Raw genomic sequence first — 12,306 nt, forward strand, 5'->3', positions numbered from 1 at the left:
ATTGTGGAACCAGCTTGCTTGTATCTCTTTAGAAATACACTCATATAAGTCTTTTCTGACATTTCAGTGTATGCCATACAAAGTAACTATCACTTTATTACAATGAAAAGTCAGTGTGCTGATCCCAGCTTGCAGGTAGCTGTAGGAACATTTTCATATATGATATAAAACATTTCACTACAGCTATAGGAGACTATATATAAAGTTTATTAAATGAAAGAACACTGTGGTGTAACCAGATTGCTTGTAGCTATTTAGGAGTATCTTCATACAAGTCTTTTCAAACATTTCAGTGTATTCCATCCAGAATGGTTATCACTTCCATAAAATGAAAGAACAATGTTAAGAACCCAGCTGGAAAGTTGTCTTTTAGAAATATCTTTTTATAAGTCTTAACAAATATTGCGCTATGGTCATGACAGAATGATTTTAATATTCACTCAAGGAAAGAAGGATGAGCTGAACCCTTGTTTCCTAGTATCTGTTTAGGAAGAACTTCATAAAATACTTAAAAAATTACACTACAGACTTGAAAAATATCCATAAGATTCAGACACTAAAGGAACTCTGGTGAAACAAATGTGCTTACAGCTGTTTAGGGGCATATTCACATAAGACATTTCAAACATTTCAGCATATGCCCTACAGATGACCTATCAATTACTAACAGTGTGAGAACACTGTTCTAAGCCCAGTTTGCGGGTAGCTGTTTAGGAACATGTTCATATAAGACTTAACAAACATTTCATTGCATGCGGGACAGAATATATATAGCATTTGTTCACTGAGAGAAAACTGTGGTGAAACCATCTTACTTGCAGCCATTAAGGATCCTCTTCATATTAGTCATTATAACCATTTCAATATTTGCTGTTCTGATTGAATATGAGTTTCAAACAATGAAAGAAACACTGTGCTGAATCCAGCTTGCAAGTAAGTTTTAACTAACACTTCACTACAAGTGTCACAGAATATCTGCAATATTGTTTCACTGAAAGAACTCTGTGGTGAAAGCATCTTGAAGCTATTATTAGGAACATTTGTATTTGAGACATTTCTCACATTTCAGTATATGCCATAATGAATGGGTATCATTTTCCTACAATGAAAGAACACTGTGCTAAATAGAGCTCACAGATAGCTATCTAGGAACGTTTTTACATAAGACTCATCAAACATTTTACAATAGTCGTGACAGACTATACGTAACATTCAGTCACTGAAAGAAAACTGTGGAGAAACAATCTTGCTTGTATATATTTAGAAACTTCTTCATGTTCACCATTTCAAGCGTTTCCATATAAGACATACTGAATGAATATCACTTTGAGACAATGATATAATGTGCTGAAGCCAGATTGCAGGCAGCTGTTTAGGAACCTTTTCATAAGAGACTTATCATACATTTCACTACAAAGTATCTATTACATCCATTCAATGAAAGAACACTATTGTGAAGCCAGATTGCTGGTAGCTAATTAGGAACCTCTTGATATAAGGCTTTTCTAATATTTCAGTTTATGCCAAACAGAATGACTATCATTTTCTTAAAATGAAATAACACTGTGTTGAACTCATCTTGCAGGAAGCCATTTAGGGTTTCTTCATACAAAACACCAAACATGTCACTACTGCTCTGACAGAATCTCTGTAAGATTCCTTCACTGAGGAACACACTCTGGTGAAACCAGATTGCTCATAAGTGTTTAGGAATATCTTTATATAAGGCTATTCAAACACATCATATGCTATACAGAATGATGATCACTTCCATTAAATTAAACAACATTGTGATGCAACCAGCTGGCACATGCTATTTATGAACATTTTGTGTGTGTCTTATCAAACGTTTCTCTGCAGCCACAATGTGATAATTATTACATTCATTCAATGAAATACTGTGTTGAAAAAGCTTGCTTGTGGCTGTTTAGAAACATCTTCATGTAAGTGTTCATGCAAGTCTTATCAAACATTTCACTACAGGCATGACAGAATATCTATAACCTTCAATGTCTGTAAGAACACTGTTGTGAAACCATTTTGCTTGTAGCTACTTAGGGACATCTTCATAAAACTTATCCAGCATTTCACTACGGGTGTGATAGACTATCTACAACATCCATTCACTGAAAGAACATTGTCTTGAAAACACCCAGCAAGTAGCTCTTAAGGAACATCTTCACAGATGACATTTCAAACATTTCAGTATATGCCACATGGAACAGCTATCACTTTCTTACAATGAAAGAGCATTGTGCTTAATCAAGCCAACAGGTAGCTGTTTAGGGATATTTTCACATAAATCATATCAAACATTTGACTACAGATGTGACAATGTCTATAACATTTGTTATCTGAAAGAAAATTATGCAAAAACCATCTTCTTTTCACTGTTTAGGAACATCTGCACATAATACACTTCAAATACTTAAGTATATTCCACACAGAGCGACTATCATTTTCACAAAATGAAAGAACACATGCTGAATCCAGTTTATAGGTAGCTGTTTAGGAACATCATATATCAAATATTTCACCACAGATGTGACAATATCTAGAACATTCATTCACTGAAAGAACACTGTGAAGAAACCATCTTGCTTGTTAGCTGTTTAAGAATATAAATCAAAGGCTCTTCAAACATATCACTTTATGCCATACAGAATGGCTATCATCTCCATAGCCAGGAAAGAATACTGTGATGAACCCAGCTTGCAAGTAATTGTTTATTAATATCTTGCTCAAGTCTTATCAGACATTTGCCTACAGTCATGACAGGATGTCTTTAATGTTTATTCAACGTAATAACACTATATTTAAAAAAATTTCCTTGTAGCTGTTTAGAAACATCTTCATGTAAGACTTATTAAACATTCCTTTGCAGGAATGACAGAATCTCTAAACATTCACTCATTGAACGAACACAGGGATGAAAGCAGTTTTCTTGTAACTGTTGAGGAACATCTTCGTATAAAGCTTTTCAAGCATTTCAGTATATGGCATACAGCATGGCCATACCCTTCTTACAAGGAAAGAAGTTTGTGTTTAATAGCTTTCAGGTAGATTATTAGGAGTATTTTTATGTAAGACCTATTGAACATTTAACTACAGGCATGACAGAATATCTATTACATCCATTCAATGAAAGAACACTATGGTGAAAGTGGCTTGGTTTTACTGTTAAGGAAGATCTTCATTTCAGTCCTTTTCAGCATTTCAGTATATGCCATACTAAACGGCTGTCACTATCTTATGATGAAATTATTCTGTCCTGAACACATCTTGTTGGATTCTATTTAGGAACATCTTCATATAAGACCTCTCTAACATTTAAGTATATGCCATACAGAATGGCTCTCACTTACTTACAGTTAAAGGACACTGTGCTAAACCCGGCTTGCTGGCGGCTGTTTGAAACCTCTTCATATAAGACTTATTAAACATTTCACTACAGGCATGACAGACTAGCTATAACACTCGTTCACTGAAAGAACACTGTGGTGAAGCCAGATTACTTCTGGCGCCTTGGGAATGTCTTCGTATAAGGCTCTTCAAACACTTCATTATGCCTACAGAATGGCTATCGCTTCCATATCCAGAAAGAACGTTCTGATGAAACCAGTGGCTCTTTATGAGCATTTCATTTATGTCTTATCAAACGTTTCTCTACAGCCGCAACATGATATCCATAACATTCATTCAAGGAAACCACACTATGTTGAAAAAGCTTGCTTGTAGCTGTTCAGGAACACTCTCACATAAGACATCAAATAGTTCTCTTGAGGCATGACAGAATACGTATAACATTCATTTTCTGAATGAACACTGTGGTGAAAACACCTTGCTTGCAGCTCTTTAGGGGAATCTTCAAATAAGTCCTATCAAACATTTCACTACGGGCATGATGGAATATCTATAACATTCACTCATTGAAAGAATGCTGTGGTGAAACCAACTTCCTTGTAGCTTTTAAGGAACATCTTCATGTAAGTCTTTTCTAGCATTTCAGTATGAGCCATAGAGAACAGCTATACTTTCTTAAAATGAAAAAACATTGTACTTAACTCAGCTTTCAGGTAGACTTATAGTAACATTTTCATGTAAGATTTATTGAACATTTCACAACATGTGCGACAGAATATCTATTACATTAATTCAATGAAAGATCACTATTGTGAAACCAGCTTGCTTGTATCTCTTTAGAAATACACTCATATAAGTCTTTTCTGACATTTCAGTGTATGCCATACAAAGTAACTATCACTTTATTACAATGAAAAGTCAGTGTGCTGATCCCAGCTTGCAGGTAGCTGTAGGAACATTTTCATATATGATATAAAACATTTCACTACAGCTATAGGAGACTATATATAAAGTTTATTAAATGAAAGAACACTGTGGTGTAACCAGATTGCTTGTAGCTATTTAGGAGTATCTTCATACAAGTCTTTTCAAACATTTCAGTGTATTCCATCCAGAATGGTTATCACTTCCATAAAATGAAAGAACAATGTTAAGAACCCAGCTGGAAAGTTGTCTTTTAGAAATATCTTTTTATAAGTCTTAACAAATATTGCGCTATGGTCATGACAGAATGATTTTAATATTCACTCAAGGAAAGAAGGATGAGCTGAACCCTTGTTTCCTAGTATCTGTTTAGGAAGAACTTCATAAAATACTTAAAAAATTACACTACAGACTTGAAAAATATCCATAAGATTCAGACACTAAAGGAACTCTGGTGAAACAAATGTGCTTACAGCTGTTTAGGGGCATATTCACATAAGACATTTCAAACATTTCAGCATATGCCCTACAGATGACCTATCAATTACTAACAGTGTGAGAACACTGTTCTAAGCCCAGTTTGCGGGTAGCTGTTTAGGAACATGTTCATATAAGACTTAACAAACATTTCATTGCATGCGGGACAGAATATATATAGCATTTGTTCACTGAGAGAAAACTGTGGTGAAACCATCTTACTTGCAGCCATTAAGGATCCTCTTCATATTAGTCATTATAACCATTTCAATATTTGCTGTTCTGATTGAATATGAGTTTCAAACAATGAAAGAAACACTGTGCTGAATCCAGCTTGCAAGTAAGTTTTAACTAACACTTCACTACAAGTGTCACAGAATATCTGCAATATTGTTTCACTGAAAGAACTCTGTGGTGAAAGCATCTTGAAGCTATTATTAGGAACATTTGTATTGGAGACATTTCTCACATTTCAGTATATGCCATAATGAATGGGTATCATTTTCCTACAATGAAAGAACACTGTGCTAAATAGAGCTCACAGATAGCTATCTAGGAACGTTTTTACATAAGACTCATCAAACATTTTACAATAGTCGTGACAGACTATACGTAACATTCAGTCACTGAAAGAAAACTGTGGAGAAACAATCTTGCTTGTATATATTTAGAAACTTCTTCATGTTCACCATTTCAAGCGTTTCCATATAAGACATACTGAATGAATATCACTTTGAGACAATGATATAATGTGCTGAAGCCAGATTGCAGGCAGCTGTTTAGGAACCTTTTCATAAGAGACTTATCATACATTTCACTACAAAGTATCTATTACATCCATTCAATGAAAGAACACTATTGTGAAGCCAGATTGCTGGTAGCTAATTAGGAACCTCTTGATATAAGGCTTTTCTAATATTTCAGTTTATGCCAAACAGAATGACTATCATTTTCTTAAAATGAAATAACACTGTGTTGAACTCATCTTGCAGGAAGCCATTTAGGGTTTCTTCATACAAAACACCAAACATGTCACTACTGCTCTGACAGAATCTCTGTAAGATTCCTTCACTGAGGAACACACTCTGGTGAAACCAGATTGCTCATAAGTGTTTAGGAATATCTTTATATAAGGCTATTCAAACACATCATATGCTATACAGAATGATGATCACTTCCATTAAATTAAACAACATTGTGATGCAACCAGCTGGCACATGCTATTTATGAACATTTTGTGTGTGTCTTATCAAACGTTTCTCTGCAGCCACAATGTGATAATTATTACATTCATTCAATGAAATACTGTGTTGAAAAAGCTTGCTTGTGGCTGTTTAGAAACATCTTCATGTAAGTGTTCATGCAAGTCTTATCAAACATTTCACTACAGGCATGACAGAATATCTATAACCTTCAATGTCTGTAAGAACACTGTTGTGAAACCATTTTGCTTGTAGCTACTTAGGGACATCTTCATAAAACTTATCCAGCATTTCACTACGGGTGTGATAGACTATCTACAACATCCATTCACTGAAAGAACATTGTCTTGAAAACACCCAGCAAGTAGCTCTTAAGGAACATCTTCACAGATGACATTTCAAACATTTCAGTATATGCCACATGGAACAGCTATCACTTTCTTACAATGAAAGAGCATTGTGCTTAATCAAGCCAACAGGTAGCTGTTTAGGGATATTTTCACATAAATCATATCAAACATTTGACTACAGATGTGACAATGTCTATAACATTTGTTATCTGAAAGAAAATTATGCAAAAACCATCTTCTTTTCACTGTTTAGGAACATCTGCACATAATACACTTCAAATACTTAAGTATATTCCACACAGAGCGACTATCATTTGCACAAAAGGAAAGAACACATGCTGAATCCAGTTTATGGGTAGCTGTTTAGGAACATCATATATCAAATATTTCACCACAGATGTGACAATATCTAGAACATTCATTCACTGAAAGAACACTGTGAAGAAACCATCTTGCTTGTTAGCTGTTTAAGAATATAAATCAAAGGCTCTTCAAACATATCACTTTATGCCATACAGAATGGCTATCATCTCCATAGCCAGGAAAGAATACTGTGATGAACCCAGCTTGCAAGTAATTGTTTATTAATATCTTGCTCAAGTCTTATCAGACATTTGCCTACAGTCATGACAGGATGTCTTTAATGTTTATTCAATGTAATAACACTATATTTAAAAAAATTTCCTTGTAGCTGTTTAGAAACATCTTCATGTAAGACTTATTAAACATTCCTTTGCAGGAATGACAGAATCTCTAAACATTCACTCATTGAACGAACACAGGGATGAAAGCAGTTTTCTTGTAACTGTTGAGGAACATCTTCGTATAAAGCTTTTCAAGCATTTCAGTATGTGGCATACAGCATGGCCATACCCTTCTTACGAGGAAAGAAGTTTGTGTTTAATAGCTTTCAGGTAGATTATTAGGAGTATTTTTATGTAAGACCTATTGAACATTTAACTACAGGCATGACAGAATATCTATTACATCCATTCAATGAAAGAACACTATGGTGAAAGTGGCTTGGTTTTACTGTTAAGGAAGATCTTCATTTCAGTCCTTTTCAGCATTTCAGTATATGCCATACTAAACGGCTGTCACTATCTTATGATGAAATTATTCTGTCCTGAACACATCTTGTTGGATTCTATTTAGGAACATCTTCATATAAGACCTCTCTAACATTTAAGTATATGCCATACAGAATGGCTCTCACTTACTTACAGTTAAAGGACACTGTGCTAAACCCGGCTTGCTGGCGGCTGTTTGAAACCTCTTCATATAAGACTTATTAAACATTTCACTACAGGCATGACAGACTAGCTATAACACTCGTTCACTGAAAGAACACTGTGGTGAAGCCAGATTACTTCTGGCGCCTTGGGAATGTCTTCGTATAAGGCTCTTCAAACACTTCATTATGCCTACAGAATGGCTATCGCTTCCATATCCAGAAAGAACGTTCTGATGAAACCAGTGGCTCTTTATGAGCATTTCATTTATGTCTTATCAAACGTTTCTCTACAGCCGCAACATGATATCCATAACATTCATTCAAGGAAACCACACTATGTTGAAAAAGCTTGCTTGTAGCTGTTCAGGAACACTCTCACATAAGACATCAAATAGTTCTCTTGAGGCATGACAGAATACGTATAACATTCATTTTCTGAATGAACACTGTGGTGAAAACACCTTGCTTGCAGCTCTTTAGGGGAATCTTCAAATAAGTCCTATCAAACATTTCACTACGGGCATGATGGAATATCTATAACATTCACTCATTGAAAGAATGCTGTGGTGAAACCAACTTCCTTGTAGCTTTTAAGGAACATCTTCATGTAAGTCTTTTCTAGCATTTCAGTATGAGCCATAGAGAACAGCTATACTTTCTGAAAATGAAAAAACATTGTACTTAACTCAGCTTTCAGGTAGACTTATAGTAACATTTTCATGTAAGATTTATTGAACATTTCACAACATGTGCGACAGAATATCTATTACATTAATTCAATGAAAGATCACTATTGTGAAACCAGCTTGCTTGTATCTCTTTAGAAATACACTCATATAAGTCTTTTCTGACATTTCAGTGTATGCCATACAAAGTAACTATCACTTTATTACAATGAAAAGTCAGTGTGCTGATCCCAGCTTGCAGGTAGCTGTAGGAACATTTTCATATATGATATAAAACATTTCACTACAGCTATAGGAGACTATATATAAAGTTTATTAAATGAAAGAACACTGTGGTGTAACCAGATTGCTTGTAGCTATTTAGGAGTATCTTCATACAAGTCTTTTCAAACATTTCAGTGTATTCCATCCAGAATGGTTATCACTTCCATAAAATGAAAGAACAATGTTAAGAACCCAGCTGGAAAGTTGTCTTTTAGAAATATCTTTTTATAAGTCTTAACAAATATTGCGCTATGGTCATGACAGAATGATTTTAATATTCACTCAAGGAAAGAAGGATGAGCTGAACCCTTGTTTCCTAGTATCTGTTTAGGAAGAACTTCATAAAATACTTAAAAAATTACACTACAGACTTGAAAAATATCCATAAGATTCAGACACTAAAGGAACTCTGGTGAAACAAATGTGCTTACAGCTGTTTAGGGGCATATTCACATAAGACATTTCAAACATTTCAGCATATGCCCTACAGATGACCTATCAATTACTAACAGTGTGAGAACACTGTTCTAAGCCCAGTTTGCGGGTAGCTGTTTAGGAACATGTTCATATAAGACTTAACAAACATTTCATTGCATGCGGGACAGAATATATATAGCATTTGTTCACTGAGAGAAAACTGTGGTGAAACCATCTTACTTGCAGCCATTAAGGATCCTCTTCATATTAGTCATTATAACCATTTCAATATTTGCTGTTCTGATTGAATATGAGTTTCAAACAATGAAAGAAACACTGTGCTGAATCCAGCTTGCAAGTAAGTTTTAACTAACACTTCACTACAAGTGTCACAGAATATCTGCAATATTGTTTCACTGAAAGAACTCTGTGGTGAAAGCATCTTGAAGCTATTATTAGGAACATTTGTATTTGAGACATTTCTCACATTTCAGTATATGCCATAATGAATGGGTATCATTTTCCTACAATGAAAGAACACTGTGCTAAATAGAGCTCACAGATAGCTATCTAGGAACGTTTTTACATAAGACTCATCAAACATTTTACAATAGTCGTGACAGACTATACGTAACATTCAGTCACTGAAAGAAAACTGTGGAGAAACAATCTTGCTTGTATATATTTAGAAACTTCTTCATGTTCACCATTTCAAGCGTTTCCATATAAGACATACTGAATGAATATCACTTTGAGACAATGATATAATGTGCTGAAGCCAGATTGCAGGCAGCTGTTTAGGAACCTTTTCATAAGAGACTTATCATACATTTCACTACAAAGTATCTATTACATCCATTCAATGAAAGAACACTATTGTGAAGCCAGATTGCTGGTAGCTAATTAGGAACCTCTTGATATAAGGCTTTTCTAATATTTCAGTTTATGCCAAACAGAATGACTATCATTTTCTTAAAATGAAATAACACTGTGTTGAACTCATCTTGCAGGAAGCCATTTAGGGTTTCTTCATACAAAACACCAAACATGTCACTACTGCTCTGACAGAATCTCTGTAAGATTCCTTCACTGAGGAACACACTCTGGTGAAACCAGATTGCTCATAAGTTTTTAGGAATATCTTTATATAAGGCTATTCAAACACATCATATGCTATACAGAATGATGATCACTTCCATTAAATTAAACAACATTGTGATGCAACCAGCTGGCACATGCTATTTATGAACATTTTGTGTGTGTCTTATCAAACGTTTCTCTGCAGCCACAATGTGATAATTATTACATTCATTCAATGAAATACTGTGTTGAAAAAGCTTGCTTGTGGCTGTTTAGAAACATCTTCATGTAAGTGTTCATGCAAGTCTTATCAAACATTTCACTACAGGCATGACAGAATATCTATAACCTTCAATGTCTGTAAGAACACTGTTGTGAAACCATTTTGCTTGTAGCTACTTAGGGACATCTTCATAAAACTTATCCAGCATTTCACTACGGGTGTGATAGACTATCTACAACATCCATTCACTGAAAGAACATTGTCTTGAAAACACCCAGCAAGTAGCTCTTAAGGAACATCTTCACAGATGACATTTCAAACATTTCAGTATATGCCACATGGAACAGCTATCACTTTCTTACAATGAAAGAGCATTGTGCTTAATCAAGCCAACAGGTAGCTGTTTAGGGATATTTTCACATAAATCATATCAAACATTTGACTACAGATGTGACAATGTCTATAACATTTGTTATCTGAAAGAAAATTATGCAAAAACCATCTTCTTTTCACTGTTTAGGAACATCTGCACATAATACACTTCAAATACTTAAGTATATTCCACACAGAGCGACTATCATTTTCACAAAATGAAAGAACACATGCTGAATCCAGTTTATAGGTAGCTGTTTAGGAACATCATATATCAAATATTTCACCACAGATGTGACAATATCTAGAACATTCATTCACTGAAAGAACGCTGTGAAGAAACCATCTTGCTTGTTAGCTGTTTAAGAATATAAATCAAAGGCTCTTCAAACATATCACTTTATGCCATACAGAATGGCTATCATCTCCATAGCCAGGAAAGAATACTGTGATGAACCCAGCTTGCAAGTAATTGTTTATTAATATCTTGCTCAAGTCTTATCAGACATTTGCCTACAGTCATGACAGGATGTCTTTAATGTTTATTCAACGTAATAACACTATATTTAAAAAAATTTCCTTGTAGCTGTTTAGAAACATCTTCATGTAAGACTTATTAAACATTCCTTTGCAGGAATGACAGAATCTCTAAACATTCACTCATTGAACAAACACAGGGATGAAAGCAGTTTTCTTGTAACTGTTGAGGAACATCTTCGTATAAAGCTTTTCAAGCATTTCAGTATATGGCATACAGCATGGCCATACCCTTCTTACGAGGAAAGAAGGTTGTGTTTAATAGCTTTCAGGTAGATTATTAGGAGTATTTTTATGTAAGACCTATTGAACATTTAACTACAGGCATGACAGAATATCTATTACATCCATTCAATGAAAGAACACTATGGTGAAAGTGGCTTGGTTTTACTGTTAAGGAAGATCTTCATTTCAGTCCTTTTCAGCATTTCAGTATATGCCATACTAAACGGCTGTCACTATCTTATGATGAAATTATTCTGTCCTGAACACATCTTGTTGGATTCTATTTAGGAACATCTTCATATAAGACCTCTCTAACATTTAAGTATATGCCATACAGAATGGCTCTCACTTACTTACAGTTAAAGGACACTGTGCTAAACCCGGCTTGCTGGCGGCTGTTTGAAACCTCTTCATATAAGACTTATTAAACATTTCACTACAGGCATGACAGACTAGCTATAACACTCGTTCACTGAAAGAACACTGTGGTGAAGCCAGATTACTTCTGGCGCCTTGGGAATGTCTTCGTATAAGGCTCTTCAAACACTTCATTATGCCTACAGAATGGCTATCGCTTCCATATCCAGAAAGAACGTTCTGATGAAACCAGTGGCTCTTTATGAGCATTTCATTTATGTCTTATCAAACGTTTCTCTACAGCCGCAACATGATATCCATAACATTCATTCAAGGAAACCACACTATGTTGAAAAAGCTTGCTTGTAGCTGTTCAGGAACACTCTCACATAAGACATCAAATAGTTCTCTTGAGGCATGACAGAATACGTATAATATTCATTTTCTGAATGAACACTGTGGTGAAAACACCTTGCTTGCAGCTCTTTAGGGGAATCTTCAAATAAGTCCTATCAAACATTTCACTACGGGCATGATGGAATATCTATAACATTCACTCATTGAAAGAATGCTGTGGTGAAACCAACTTCCTTGT

Source organism: Equus asinus, chromosome 24, assembly GCF_041296235.1.
Source record: "Equus asinus isolate D_3611 breed Donkey chromosome 24, EquAss-T2T_v2, whole genome shotgun sequence".
NCBI classification, from domain to species: domain Eukaryota; kingdom Metazoa; phylum Chordata; class Mammalia; order Perissodactyla; family Equidae; genus Equus; species Equus asinus.